At 43.7% G+C, this 16,127-nt stretch overlaps 1 long non-coding RNA gene across 9 annotated transcripts in view; it reads right to left on the reverse strand.

Moving 5' to 3' along the window:
* LOC121666076 overlaps positions 1 to 16,127 on the reverse strand; it is a 239,089-nt gene that overhangs the window by 177,763 nt on the left and 45,199 nt on the right. For 8 of the 9 annotated variants that reach the window (XR_006016578.1, XR_006016575.1, XR_006016572.1 and 5 more), the window contains exons 3-4: positions 10,762 to 10,852; positions 3,206 to 3,542 (exon numbers count right to left, since the gene is read on the reverse strand). This is a non-coding gene — a long non-coding RNA (uncharacterized LOC121666076). The remainder of the gene's footprint in view (positions 1 to 3,205; positions 3,543 to 10,761; positions 10,853 to 16,127) is intronic. The other variant, XR_006016571.1, reaches the window with a different exon arrangement.

Here is a 16,127-nt window from a genome sequence, read left to right on the forward strand (position 1 = left end):
GAAGCCTATGAGCAGCAAAAATCCCTCATGGAAGACATAAACCAGCAGGCTGAGCAGGGAACACAAGTATGGAAGTATCCACCAATTAGCTGAAACAAAAAAATGGAGCTACATGCTGTACATTCAACATCCTGACCTGACAACACATGGATGAAACTTGTTTGAGGCTTAAAAATCTATCACAGAGAAAGACCAGGCCTAAGTGGGAGGATGGCAACTTGAAGAGCTGTTCAGCAAGCCCATGCCACTCGTGAGCACAAACTCTATTTCAGACACTCTTCCAAAACTTCATTCTATGCCTCCATATGGGATGAGAGGGTTATCCACTTTTCCCCAGAATTTTCCCCAGGGATTTATGCAAAAAAGAATACTTATCTTGGACGTGTAGAGTAGAGAGCAAGACAGGGCCACTGGTAATGTAAGCAGCAGAGTCATAAACCAGCAGCCCTGGTTCCACCTGTGTTTAAAAACCAGTCCTTGAGAAAGAGGGGAACATAGTAGGGCTTTTGTTTCAGAACTAACAGCATTAGAAGTGATGTCTCCTGACTTACAGAACAAAGTTTCCAGCTTGAATATCTCTCTCCTGTCTGCCTTAACTGCAGAATATGTGGTATTACTGTTTAGCAGGCAAGTGTAGAAATCCCATCTGGAATTAAACCCTCACTGTACCTCCCACTGCACAAATATACTGAAGCATTTTGATTTTTCCCTGCTTTAGTATGATAACCTAAGGTTTGAACAGCAGAATTTTTTATTTCCAAAGGCTTAGATACATTGACACCAGGGAATTCTTTTAGAAAATCATTGGGTATTAACAACCTTCTCCCACTGTAACTCAACGACTGAGCTGAAAGCGAAGGCCACACTTCCCTGTAAGGACTGACAAAGGAAAGCCACTCTCCAAGGCTCAGACACACCAGTTTAGCAAGCAAGTGCCTGCCTCTACTCCTGCTTCCTAACAAGGAGAGAGGAACACAACTTTATGGTTTCCCCACTGCTACAAATGCAAACAGTGACCCTAAATAAAGGATTTTCTGCTCTAGAAGAATAACCCATGATGGAACCTAACGAGGGGCTGTTGGTGAGGGCTGCTCCCTCCTCCCCCTGCCTTTATTACCACCAGTATCCAGTTGGCCCAGGTTCCCCCGGGACTGGCCAGGGTTCGTCTGTGTGCAGACAGCTCTGATGTGGCAGCAGGGCAGACTCTAAGCGCTGGTGTGATTTAATAAACAGACACTTAAGGCAGTTTACGCTGGAGTCAGCCCACTTCGATGGCCTTCTCTGCTAATTTAACACTGGCTGCAGCCCCCGAGCTGGCGTCTCCCTGCTCATTAGGGAGCAGGGGTGTGTGTGCCTGTGTGTGGGGGAGGAATTCTCGTTTCACATTGGTGCTCCAGAGATTTTATTATACTGGGCAGCTCATTTCAGTCACTACATTGCAGAGGATTTTTAAAGAGAAAGGGGGAGGCAGGGCATGCTAGTTAGGATCCCTCCCTGTTGTTATTTTCATTAATTTTCCTCTTTTTTTGTTTTGGTTGGGGGGGATGTGACAAAAAGGGACAATAATTGCCATTTGCCGCAGACTTTGAGGAGTCCTCCTCAGCCATTACAGATTAAATTGCCTTCTGTACAAGTGTCCATCAGGCCCCAGCACCAGACTCCAGGCTGGTTAGAGGGCAGCTGATTCAGCTGCAAGAACATTTTGCTCCACTTCTGATCTGTCCTAATTATAAAAGGGATGCTCTTGCCTTTAACCCCTGGAGTTCTCTCCTCCCTATTAGGATGGAACAGCCCTCAGCCAGCTCTTCCACTGCTTTAAATGAGTCACCTGGACTGCCAGCAGCAGAGAATAATCTACACAGATCTCTGCTGCCTGCCTGTCTCTCTCCCCATTTTTATCTCTCAGACCCACACAAACAAAGCCTTTGAGATTCCAAATGGAGAATGGTAAAATCAGGACAGGTTTACTTACAGAAACCATTCAGTCAGGTCTTAGATTTTGTAGAATCAAATCTAAAACTAAAGAAAATACTCACCCTTTCAGTCCAAAGCATGAATAGGTTGAATACACATGGCTGAGGTAGTTTTAAGGTAGTGACCATCAGTACTCCTAGGAGTATAGTGAGAGGCAGAGTCTGTAGTATTTTTGGAGAAGGCACACATGGAGTCTATTACGGTTCTGGCAGCACAGGCAGAAGTATCAAGGCCAGCTTGTTAACAGCTGCCTCAGGAAGAGCTACACAGCTGTACTGACAGCACTGCAGTGTAGATACGGAATGCACACCTGGACTGCACCCAAAAAGCAGCGGGTTGTCCTTTTCCCTTCAAATAAAGAATTGTTCCACTTTAAACCTCTTACAGTGGATCTTTCCACGCCTTTGGTCACAACGAGGTGCAACAGCACTAAAAACAAAGCAGAAAAACAATGTGGGCCTGATACTGCTCCCTTCAAGCCTGATTTTGATGCAGCTCTGACACTGACTTCAGCTGCGATACATCAGGTAAGAATCTACCTTTGTTTGATTTTGGCTTCTGCAGCACAGGCTCCCCTCATCCCCTCCTGATGGCAATCTCCTGCCTTTTCCGTCTCACAGCTAATTCCCATCCCTTCCACAGCCCCTTTCCTAAGAGAGGAGCAGGGTTGGGATTCGTGCTTCTCTGAAAACTGGCTGTGAGCCCAAGCTGCCCAAGAATGCCATGAGCACTTGTGGCCCCACAGCACCACAATCAGGACAAGTCTGTCCCTTAGCACCCACGCTATTTTTGTTTTGTTTTGTTTTCAGTGAGTTTACATTCTGCTGAATATTTCTTAGAACCAACAGCCCTTTAACCATTGGCTGCATGTTTAGAACACATTAGTGGAAAACATAAAAGAAGGAAAAAAACTTAATAAAATATCCATGAAGAAGAGCAGCACAGTATGTGTCTTCTCCAGCTAGGACTGGACAGCTCCCTCAAACCAGGCTCTCATCCTCAATGCCTGATGGCACAGGGAGCCTTTTAATACCCTTCTGATACAAATCAGCTGTTACCAAACCCATGAACTAAGTCTATGGAAACAGTCAGGGACACTGTGCAGAAGGCTTGCAGCAAACAATCTGGAGAAATCTTCCTTATAAAAGAATTTCTCCTTATTTATCTTCAGCGTTAGAGAGCGACTGATGTCCTGAAGCAACAAGTCTGACATTCCTGCCAGAGATCTTACCTGGTAAAGCAATTCCTCTGCTGTCCTTGTCCCCGTGGTATTTGAATTATGCCCACCTTTTGGATTTCAGTGATCCTTGTGGGTGCCTTCCAGCTCAGGACATTCTTCAATGCTACGATTCTACCTTTTAAACCCCTTTTCAGGGAGAAGTTCCTAATACACATTCTCTGCATCATTCACTCTGTGAAGACCATATTTATTCCTTCTGGACTAACCCATCTTCTTACACAGCAACACGGAGGCGCTGGTCAGAACTGGACACATATTTTAGTTTGAAATCCCCTGCCCAGTCCTTTAATGCAGGGTGAGCCATCTCCATCTTCTTAAAACCACATCTCTGAAAAAACAGAAATTTGCTACGTCAGTGGAAAGAGGAAAGATAGCTAAAGGAATGTAAAATTCGTTCAAAATAGGTGTCACACTGCAGTAAATAACAATGTCAAATGATCACATATGCAAGTAAAATATTTATAGCAGTATAAACTTGGTAAGTGAATGAAGCTGTAGGGATCAAACACAGGATGAAGGATCAAACAAGAAACTGCATTTCACTGAGTCAGCCGAGCTTCTGCAACTGTTCATGTGTGCTTTTAGCTCACTCTAATTTTGAAAAATGACAAGTTAAAATCAGTAATTACTTAATGAGCAAGTGCTTAATTGCTTATTTATCTTCGTTATTATTTTACATATTGCTGCTAGTGCCAGAGGCTGGAAGAGACAGAGGAAAGTACATCACAGTAGGTGAGACATGGTTGTTTAAGGAGTCTAAGAGGTCAAAGAAATCCGAAACAAAACTAGGAGCAAGAATGTAACTGACCATGAAAATCATAATCTAAAATCTAATTAGAACAGGTGAGGCTGGCACCAGGAAAGGAATAACACCAGCAAAAGTGAATTACACTGCAGAGCTACCCAACAACCTCTGCCACTGACCATATCACTTGTACTACAAGCTGTGCTAACCCCAGAGAAAAAGAGGGTCCCCCACAGGGAGAGAGCAGAAGTGTGAAATGCTCCAACTCAGTAAGTATTAAAAAACATCTCCTCAAAACTCAAATGTAATTTATTCTCTTCAGCACTGCCATAATTTCCACTCATGAACTCAAAGCTTGGCACAAGGGAAACAACTTCTCTTCAGTGTGCACTGCAAGCATGTGGATAAATCTCTGTCCTGGGTGGAAAGAGACTCGGGTTTAAGGGAAGGAAAGCAAGGCCAAGCTTTCAGCCATTTTGTGCAGCCGTTTCCAATGCCCTCGGACGAGCTGATCGTGTCAGTGTCTCAAGGTCCCCAGAGACCGTAATCTTATGTGTTCAGAGAGGCTTTAGTTCATGCAAGGTCAGAGTAATTGTGCATGATTAATGGTTTATCTCTTCCTGAAAGCCTTACACAAAGGCTCCAAACCAAGTTAGCCGTAATTCCATACTCCTTACAGCCTGCTTAAAGGGGCAGCATCCTATTTCCTGTTGGTGGGGCCAAGCAGGTTGACTTTATCTATCAGAATTGGAAGTGAGCCATGTGGCCTTTGAAAGAAGTCCCTCTCCCCCATTCAGCTCCCAAAGAAACATGAATACACTGGAAAAAAAAAAAAAAGGAACAAAGGAAAAAAAAAGAAGAAAGAAAGGCAAAAAAAAGAAAGAAAAGAAGTCTAAATTCAGTCTAAACCACCCTAAAGTCTGAAAAGACTTCTCTGTAGCAGTCCCCAAACCTTTTGCTGTGAGATTCTTTGGCTGTCTACAGAAGTGCTCCTTATCACAGTGCCAGAGCAGGGCACGTTAGAATCACCTTAGAATCTCATTTTTATTCCACAGCTTATTTTGTTACAAAAAGGATAATTTTTAATCACTTACAGCTTTGTGACCATGGGCAGCCAAATAAGCTGATTAAATTATTATTTGCAGATAGAGCTCACAGATAACTCCTATGGGATAGCTGCAAATTTAGCCCTTTTTGTTTCCCAAAGCATTAAAGCACCCGATTGCCCTGAATGCACTGTGCCTTTTGCTGGAGCTTTGAGCTGCCTGTTTTCAGACTATGGAGCAATTGGGAGCTGCTCCTTCAGCTCCTTGGAGACACACAGGGTGCAATTGGGCACCTAAGTTACATGCTGTTGTCTCTGCCCTCTGAGTGGATGTGCAAAGCCCTTTACCCAAGAGAATAGTGAAGAGTTTTGTTCACATACCAAATCCTCCTTGCCCTCTAAGATGTTCAGATCAAACGCCACATTCTCTGTGGTTTTACGCAAATCAAAATCCACGCACATCAAGTTTGTTCCCTAACAGCAAACGACAGGGATCACAAACATGGATGAATACAAACAGCAGCTGGCAGCTCAAATATACTTTTATCTTTTGTAAATGCAGTTCCCACCAGCAAAAGTTTTGATTTATCTGGGAATTTGAAATGTTATGTTATGTCAGAGGGAGGAAAAGGCGTCCAGTGTGGTTAGAAACTTCCACACAGCAATAACCCAGAACTCATGGAAAATGAGCCAGGGTTATGGAAAGGCAACACTGCCAGTCAAAGGCTGCTCACCCCACCCTGCCAGTGTGTCAGGAACACATTTGTTTCATAAGGTGAGGGAGCTGAACCGTGTCATCAGCTGCCTTGAACACCTTCCTACCTAGCAGGAATGGACTGGCTGAACACTGCCACCATAAGATAACTTGGATGAAAGAGAATCATGACCTCAAATGTTTTGCTGTCAGGGGAAAGGTAAGATTGGACACTGGACTGCAAAACAGGAGATGACAGCAAGCTGGGGAGATTGGTTTCTTGGAAAGACTTCCCATAGGAAGCAATGTAGAGTAAAGCTGGAATTTTCTGGACAGACTACACCAAGAGTACAGTGGTAAACTGATAGGAGGGAAATGGAATGCCTCTGATCTTAATTAACTCCAAAAACTTGAACACTAACATGGAAATAGCAACACACAAGGAAGGGTTAATATCAAGGAAGACCATATGAGGAAGAGAAAAAAAAAATCAGGGACAGAACTGCAAAACAAACTACATACACCACACACAAAAAGCGGAGAGGAAAAAAATAAGAAAGTCATCAATGCCTTCTTTACTTCCACATTCACTAAAAGATTAATGGTGACTCAAGGTAATTTTTCCTATCAAGAGAAAGACACAGTCCAGAACAAAGACAAAGCAGGTTAAATAACACTTCTGTCAGTCCAGCCCAACTGGGGGGCTGTGTGCTAAATCCTCTTTCCCCGGAGAGAAAAGGAAACATCATAAATTATCCAAGCTGTGGAGCAGATTCTATGCATAGGGCTTGGATCACCCCATGCCCATAGAGCCAGGAACTGGGAATGGCAGCAGGCCTCCTTCTGTAACAACGGGGTCTGGAGACAGAACGACAAAAATTCTAGACCTCATGGAAGCCACATTCAGGTCACCCTGAGATACTTAAATTGAACACAACCAAGTATGTAGGGCTGATGAAGTCTGCCCTAAAGCAGCTCAGAAGTAGCTGTAACAGTTAATCTGTGAATAAATAACATTGATCTTCATGTAATTCTGGAAGGTTCTGGACAAACAGAAGGCAAACAAAGGTCCCATCTTTAAAAGCACAACTCAGTAAACTGCAAATTACTTAAATGCACCTTGTAGAAAGATGAAAAAAAATCTGAAAAATCATTTTACAAGTAAGCAGAAGGTAGCATAATTATGAAAAAAGCCTGTCAATACAGAATGCTCAAGAACAAATTTATTATGTTCCATCTAATGGGGTAACAGTCCCCGTGATGGGGGGAAGCATTAGGGTGATTTACTTTGATAAGTAAAGTAACAAAACAGTGGTTTTAATCCTTGCCCACATAATGTTGCCAGAGCATAGAAAGGAAATCAAACGTAGATTAAAATCACCACAATTTGGTGTACAAATATCTAGAAAATCCTCTTAACAGCTCTTTGCTGTCAAATTCTTTGCATGTAGCTCCACAGGGGGCACAGCAGCTGCAGCTTCAAGAGCTACTGGCATAAACAGCCCTTAGAGATACACAGCTGCCATTTTAGCAGGTATCATTAGAAGTCAACAATCTCAAGAAAGTGGGAAGAACATCTATATTTAGATGGAACAAAATGGAGAGGTACAAAATCAATCTATAACAAACAAATTTAAACATTTACAAACAAGTGGCAGCAATATTCAGAGAAGAGACTTCAACAATGCTAACTGAATTCTGGTCAACAAGTTGATGTCACCAAAACAAGGAAAAGAAGGGGGAAAACATGCCAGAATGTACTGACAGGTGAAGAATGGAATGACATTTTCCTTATAGTGCTAGACTTGCCTCAAGTTAATATATCCAGCTTTGGCCACCTCACTGTAACACAGCTGTAGATGGACAAGAGAGCATCATGAATTATAAAAACATTCAAAAGCATTGCTGAAGGATAAAGATTGATGGAACTGTGTTTGTTTTCCATTCCAAAGAGAGATCAAGACAGGGTTCTTCTTTTACAATAGATAAGTAGTGATTATTAAGTAGACTGATGTTCATTTTTTTCTCTGGCCACTTGGTGGTAGAACAGAATGTAGCCAGCTTTGCTGACAGGAAGAATATTTGGGTTTGATATTAATTTAACTTTCACTAATTTCCTAATAAAACAGACAGATAAGAAAAAAAAAGCATCCAGCTACACATGCAGGAAGCAGAATTCCCTTCCAAGAAGGACTTGAGAGAGCTTTGTCACAGGATAGCCTGAGTATGCACTCATAGACATCAGCAAGACAACAGCCGAAGTGCTGGCCATAAATTCATCATGGGGATCTCTACTCACCTGGAATTGTCTGTCCAGCTCTGAAAAAGCCCAGCTTGGTACCCCAGGCTTGTGGTTAAATAAGCAGCTTGTGGTAAAAGATGAGCAAGGTGTGGGTGATTGGTATGAGTGCCTAATAAGCAGCATCCTGATTGTGACTCCCAGTTGCTGCAGGTGTGCTCTAACCACACTGACCCAGACTCCAGGTAAGCTTCCCACCTGGACTGGCCTGAGCCACAACACTGATCAGCCCAGGTTGTTCAGCAGCAGGAAGTCAAGACTTTGGTGTGATGAGCAAGATGTGCACTGAGGAGATTCACCAGGAACAGCACTCAGGAATCCTAGACTGGCTTTCAAGTCCCCATCAAAGCACTCGGGAGGTTTGCATGTGACAGCGCAGGAGCTGACAGCAGCACGCAGGGTCACAGTGCAGCCTCTGCTCCAAACACAGCATCAGAGCTCAGTGTCACCAGCAGGCACAGTCTGCCATGCGGTCAGACCCACAACAAACGGGGACCTGCCATGTCACATTTCCCTGGCTCAATGGCTGTAAAGGCAGCATGTGATGCAGAACAGATTCAGAGAATAGAAGCACTGCTTGCATCTTCAGCATGCATTTTCTGAAGCACACCTGAAGATGTATCAGCTGGCCACCTTTTATTATTTGCAATACTGTGAGGAAATAAGCAGAGAAGTCTATCCACACGCTGCTATGAACTTGGAACAGCAGGAAACAACCCTGGCTTGGGATGCAATGTCCTTTCCAATATGGTAGCAATATATCTTTCCAAGCTTTTTTTTTTTAACTGTTACGGTTACCAACCATTTGAACAACCTAATTCACAGTTGCCAAGGAGCCAGGGCCTCGATTTCTTTTTCTTCTTGTCTCTTTGGGGTAAAGTAGATTTTTATGCCAGATTAAACAAAGTGCTGCTCTTCTTTGATCTACAGTTCAGGCCACAGTCCTGACTGGAGAAGGGAAAAATAATTCACCAGGGTGCTCCTAACTTAACTACAGCCAAAAACACTTGGGTTTCCAAGGTTTCCCCTACTTCCTTTTCAGTAGGGACATCAAGAAACAAGTAACAAGTTAAAATACATTGAAATACATTTCTGGTTTGCTCTTCATTTCTTTCCCGCTTGCTCTCTTTCCCTACAAGTAGAACCTGAACAAATACTGACCTTAGAAAAGCCTCTGTGTGAACCATCAGAAGGTGTAGAAAATACTTCTAAGTTATTAAATAACCACAGTATCCTAACCCTCAGTGCCCCTTTTCCACTTTGTTCCTTTGTGCCACTGTTCAGCATAAGACAGACTGCAGAATTTTTTAACAAATATTTCTGACACCACATCTAAGAACATCTCTAAAGAGAAGGAAACTCTAGAAAGCTTAATCCAGTCTAGTGCAGATGTCAAATGACAGACAGATCCCCACATTCCTCAGTGCTTATATTTAGCTTCAAACCCCCACTAATTAGCATTCAGCAACCTCTGTATAACTTTAAAACTGCAGTAATAGTAACAGTTATAGCTGAAATGAAAACTTCCTCAGTTGAGACCTTAACTAAGGCAGAACAGAGAAGTTCTAAGATAACAAGGATAAAATAATCTGAAGTCTAGCATGACAATGACATGTGCTTACTCGTGACAAAATTAACAGTAAGGTCTGCATAACTCAGAATATAAACAACACCAGGTGCTTAAGTAGCACTTAGCCTGGTGTTAATTATATCTCATGAGCTCTGTCTTTCAGCAGGAAAGTTTCCAAGAAATCACTCTCCAGTGGCACCAGAGGATTTGGAAACAGCTTGTTAGTACCTTACAGAAACAAAGGATTAAATTGTGCCTCAAAACATCCAACACACACTGCTGCAAAGCCATTCAACTAAATCCAGTGCTTTTTACAATCATCAGGAGTGGGACACTGATAGCAGTAGCAGGACAAAGCTGAGAAACAAAAGCAGTCGTGGCTATGAGGGGCAAAAGTAGGGGAACTAGATCAGAAGCCAGGCCTTCTTCAACCCTACAATTTCTTTTCTCCCACTAGTTTTCCTCTGTTTAGAGTTACAGACCTCCTTCTGTAGCCTGGCTTGCTTTCTAGCTCAGCTAAAACACATATTCCAAATATTTCAGTCCTTCCTGTGAAATAGCTCAGCTGTTGCTAAGCCTGAGGTAAACCCACCTCCTCTTCTCCCTTAAAATGATGTCATGTTGGGCACCAGACAATTGATTTCAACCCAGCAGTTCGTTATTCTGCAAGTGGGAAGAGCAGTACATGAACCCCCAACCCACACTACATAACCAATAACTGACCCAGGCTGGGACTCCACCCAGGACATCAGAAGGTAATTTTTTTTCTCTATTAGAATACTCAGTATGCAATGCAAAATAATTAGTTAGCTGGGGAGTTATGAGCTTTTTTAATTAAAAGGAACAGTCATGCTATGCCAAAAATTGACTTTTTGGGGGGACTTGAGTGATAGGAGTAGCTGTTGCATTCAAGTTATCTGAGCCTACAGACATACAAGACACACAGAGTAAAGGACATCAGCAGATTTGGGTTTTTACCCCATTCCTGTATTCATTTAGTCAGGAGAACTCACCAGCTTTCATAATGTAGTTTACAGCCCCTGAGCTCAGCTGTGCAACCTGGAAAGTGGAAATGTGGAATGGCAGCAGCAAACAGGCTGGCTGGGCCCAGGGAAGGCTCATGTCTCTCCAGACATTCAGTCATGCCTGTCTGAACACTGTCATTCAACCTTCCCTTCACAAAAGTGTTCCTACCTGCTCAGAGGGTCTCACATCATCCTTCTTCCACTGGACCAGCAGGATAATGAGGAACCTTCTGGGCAGAATTGCTCTCCATAATAAATGCCTCAATCAGGAAAAAAAAGAAAGTTACTGCACCTAAAATCATGGGAAAAAAAATAAACTGAAACAGTTCCATCAGCACCTGTGTTAGTAACAGCCTAGAAAAAATGGGAGGATTTTGAGATGCTGTCTTCCCAGGAAGTTTCAGTGGTTTACCAAGTAGAAAACATCAGCATTTCAAATAAATCCTTAACTATTTAACTTTGGATTCCTCTAGCATACAATTCAACTTAAATCCAAACTCTTCCTATTTCCCTAGGGATTGAAATAGGACAGGTTGAACCTACTGAGCAAAGTAGCTATTCCCCAATATCTGAGGAAATTCTCCAAGGGTATGGAACACGGACATGCACCACACAGGTCACGCTTTGACAACCATGACTTTGATGGGACAACAAACACTGCACACACAGATTTTGTTTTGCATAAATATACGGTACAGAAAGGAACTGGTTAACAAGAACACAGGAAACTCCTTACCAATTGGTAGTGATGGCAATTTCCTGCAATAACTTAGAAGATTTTCACTTGCTTGGTTGGGTTGGTAACTCATATCCTTAGGTTGAAATTCAAGAACCTCAAGTCCTGACACACAATCCAGTGATTAATGATACATACAAGAATGTGGAATATACGGGACCAAATTCATGGTATATCTACATTAGGTGTAACATAAATGCCTTTCAGACAGGTTTTTGGTTTCAATACACTTTTGGAAGGTTTGTTATTGGACAAGAGGCTTAGAAAATTGACTATGCAAGAAAAGCTATCACAACAGTCAATGAGAGTTATGTCAAACTGCAAAATAGGAGCTGAGCAAAGACTAGGATTCAGAATGGCATTTTCAACATCACTCTAATGATACAGGGCTATGGAAAGATTTTTGGAGGCAGAGAGGGCATTTCAGCATCCTATTCCTATCAGCTTCCTTAAGAAGGTATTAAATTATTGATCTGCCATTTGTAAATGTGCATAATCCTAAACCAAGTAAACACTTTTAAAAAAGTTCTAATGTGAGCCTTTAGCTGTATGGGTAAGTCCTGTGTGGTTATCAGGAAGCACAACACTGGTTTTCAAAAGAACAAACTACACTGACCACATGTCAGGTTCTGAGCTCTTCTGAAAATTCAGGCACTTGATTCTGTTGTCCAAATGTAAAACTGACAAGCTGCGAATATTTTTCAAGCAAAGATCTGAAGAGCTGTCTCTGACCTCTGCCAAAATCTGTATACTATTGATTGAAATCAGAGGAGGGGTTAAAATAAGGGCATATGGATTAATACATTTTTCATTATTCTTCGTCTTTACAAGCACAGCTTTAGTTGATTTTGCACAACGGAGATGCTTCTGTGTTTAAGGACAGAATAGTGGCTAGAATATAGTACAGCTGAGGAAAACAGGAGGAGAAAGAGGCAGGAAAACACCCTGAAATCACTGTGAACCAGATGCTTCCACCTCACAGCCTGAGACGAACCACACGGTTTGATGGCCAAAGGGCAGCATGTCATGCTTTAGTGTTTCATTTTTCTACCCCATGGCAGTGAGTTGCATTACAATCTGTAAAGTAGTAAACCCACAGAGACCATTATAAATGGTCATGGAATGCCCTGGAGTGACTGCAGCAGAGCTGGAACTGTGCCTTCTGAGCCCCTCGAGGAATTTCAGCTGTGGCTTAACTGTAGGGACATCACTTATCCTATCAGCTGAGTATCTAGTAGACAGGTAGATGTGGGCCTTCACACAAGATGTGACAAGGTGTACAGCTGCTTCAGTGAATCCATGTTTGCCGGGATGAGGCTTTAGGGGCCTTCAGTTTCTGAAAACAGCAGTCATCTCTGTGCCATCTCATCTCCCACGGTCTTTCTTCCACAGAGAATCATCCCCGTGTCCAAGGGACGAGGCAATAGCTGAGGCCCAGCTTAGCAGATCACTTGGAAAACAAGCCTAACTCAGCGTTTCTTCCCTGCCCCACTGATGTGGTTCCTCACATGGACCCCACTGAAAATGTCCCAGTCCTCATGAGCAGCCAAGATACGCTGACAGCGTCTCTTTCCTCCATGGACAATGGCTCAAGGAGGTGCCATCAGCAGAGCCACGACACCTGCAGCAGAGTACTGCTGCAGTCCACAGGCACTACCTCCCTCTGGAACCATGCAGATTCCCACCCTCTAGCACAGAGCTGGGCCTCAAACTCCCTCTGTATGCATGTGGAAATGCCACTTGTCCCACTGGGTGCTAGGAGTAAAACACAACCCTCAGCTCTGCTCTGCCCACAGTCCCCACTCCTGCTCTTTCAAAAGTTCTACCAGCGTGGCTTGAGACACTTTCCGTCCGCTGGTTAAGGTACAGGAATACACATCTCCTTTGGGAAGCCCTCTTATTTCCCTTTTCCCTCATTGCTCATTTCAGTTTCTAACACACTGCAGCTACAAGAGCTGCACAAGGTTCAGTTCTCTCACCACTGGTGTTTGTGTCACCAAGCTTCTTGTCCCGCAGAATCAGCCTAGAAACTCCTCCCAAGGCTTTCCTGGCTTTGTGGGCAACAATGGCTATTCAAAACTGGGGAAAACCAGGGAATGGAGAACACTCCCAGCATCTAAAAATTATCTCCTCACAAAAGCAGGGCTGAGATTGACCACTGTTTTTTCCCCCCAGAAGTCCACTTGGCTCTTAATTGTATTACTTACTGCCCAAACTTGTGTGATTTGATGCTCTGCTGTACTCAAGAGTTCACAGAACTTATTCATGTGCCAGGTTTGTTAGGAGACCTCAGGCTGTAGCTTCAGGCAGCCCAACTTTCATCAAATTTCTGCCTCACCTGCAGTGTAAAAAGAGCACTGCAGGCCCTACCTGCCTCCAGAAAGGGCAGTGCAGGACCCAGCTGCCCTGGTACCAGAGTGTGCCTTGCAGAGCAGGAATTCCTCCTCAGCTGCATAACCCGCAGACGGGTTCTGTGGTGCCAGCCCGGTGCTGGAATGACACAGCAGCAGACTGGGCTGGGCTGTGTCTCCTCCCTGAAGGAAGTGAAGAGAACCGCTTGTCCCTGTCCCTTTCAGGAGCACATAACTGAGCTGGCTCCTCTCCCTGCCCAGTGCAGAGCCAGGCTCAGGCAGGTTTGCAGCGCAGTGCCTTTGGCTCCTGCCCCAGCTGAGTGGGGACACAGCAGCTGTGTGAGCCCACAGCCATCCCGGGCCACGGCTGGTGCCTGTGCAGTCTGAAGTGCCGCAGCAGCTAATTCCTTACAGCTTGCACTGCTGAGCCCTCACTGGGGCAGACACTTGGGCGCCCCTGTACAGTTAAAGATCACAGGCCTTGATAACCTGGCTCTTTGATTTATGACAGCCCAGACCTTAGTGATCACCTAATGAGGGGAACCTGGAGTGTCAACCTGTTTATTAAATACCCAGAACCAGCTGTAGGCCCAGCCAAGGAAATAAGTTAATCATATTTCTCATTTATTTTGTGTATCCCTCTCACTCCCTGGCTCTCCCCATTCTCTCCTTCGTTCTGCCTGGCTCCCTCTTTTCATCTCAGAAGGGGAGGGATTTTGGACAGGTCATTTACGGAGACTGTCAGGGGGCCAAAATGTTTGTGATTTCCTACTGATTTCTTAGGTGTTTAGAAGTTAATAATATTCAGCACCTCATGATTCTTTCCTAGATGTCAAACAAAGACATGAAAGGCAAGGAACCCAAGAGGAAAGGAGGGGGAAGGAGGAAAAGGGATGGAGCAGCAGAGGCAGTAGGAGAACAACTTTCCCCTTCCCCACAGTTTTAAAGAAAGCTGCATCCAAGAAAAAAGTTAGTACGAACACAAAAAAGAAGCACGTAAGAGTTGTGTAAACATCTCGCTATTGCTTAAGTCAGACAAAAATTTCTTTGCTCTTCTTTGTAACACCCTGAGCAATAAAAACTAAGACCCAAAAGGCAAAGATTCAACCTGTAAAACTACTTTACATTTATGAAATTTCTATCCCTGTTTAGGGCTCTTACTTGTTTAATCCATTCAAGTTTTCACTTTTGTTGCATTTTGGGGGTTTCTTTAATACCTTAGAAGAAACTTATGAAAAACAGGAGTAACTAAAGAAAAAAAAATCACAAAAATCACTGTATCCATCCACCTGATAGGACACAACTCAGAATCCAGGGGGGAAAAAGATATCCAGCATTATAATGATATCAGATATTACACAAATAATCCGGGTAACTCAGATACAGATCTAGGGCACAGAGCAAGTGCAGTTATGTCTATATTGACATATTACTGTGAGGTTTATAATCATTAAGACTTTAACAAAGCTCAACTATCACCAATTCAAGTGTTTTCATCTCTTCTTGTCCACAACAGTTCACTTTCTTGAACTCAGCAGAGCTTTAATCAAAAAAGCACATCTCTTATCCATGAGAACAGCTTCTGCTCTCTCACAAGATGAAGCTGGCCCCAGCAACTGTGAATCTGCCTCTGAATAAGCCTGTCTGCCATCTGGAAAGATAAACCTCAAAATCTAAGGCAATAAACACCCTTCTTCATAAATACTTTGGCAAAACATAAATGTGCAGAAAGCTCTCAGATACCTTCTCTGATCCACATGGGACAACGAATCAGGCCATATCTACCCCTTCTGCTGTATTCACAAAGGATGAGGCAGCTGATACAGAGCACCAGGAAAATCCAGTATTTAGTGTTCTTAAACAATAGTTCCCTACTCCATCCCAGCCAATATGGCAGTGTGCTAGTTGAATTGCAGTAAGAACTGTTCTGAGAGCTGGAGCGCATTTGTGCGTTGCAGCCCTGAGGTCAGCAGAGCTGCAGTACTGCAGGGGCACGTCCACAACCAACACAAGCACTCAGAGCCCAGGGCCAGCTGCTTGGGGGAAAGGCAATACCTGCCTCTGCTACCACCTGAGAGGCCAAAAGGAGAGGGCTATGGGATGACACAGCTTTTGAATTGCAAATGTCAGGTAAGTATCTCCACTTCTGGCCCAGTAACAATCAGATGTGAGCCTGAGGTCTGGGCTCACCACGCAGGACCTTGTTCCTGTTTGTGCCTCTGCTTCCATCAGAAACCAGGAGAGCAGGAGTTGGCTCTTCAGGGAAGGAGACAGGGGCCTGAATAGCATCTTCTTATTGACTACAATTAGGATACTTCTAATAGCGCCTTCCAGAGCCTTCAAGCAAAAACCTTCCCCATCTTTCACAGCGAGTAGGTGAGGTCACAGACTGAGCTCTGCAATGTCGACCATGGGTGAACTAACAGGGATGGAAAAGAGCCCACATGA

The sequence above is a fragment of the Corvus kubaryi genome, unplaced genomic scaffold, assembly GCF_017639235.1.
Source record: "Corvus kubaryi isolate FWS band 111438036 unplaced genomic scaffold, C.kubaryi_AGA036_p1.0 37337, whole genome shotgun sequence".
Classification (NCBI taxonomy): domain Eukaryota; kingdom Metazoa; phylum Chordata; class Aves; order Passeriformes; family Corvidae; genus Corvus; species Corvus kubaryi.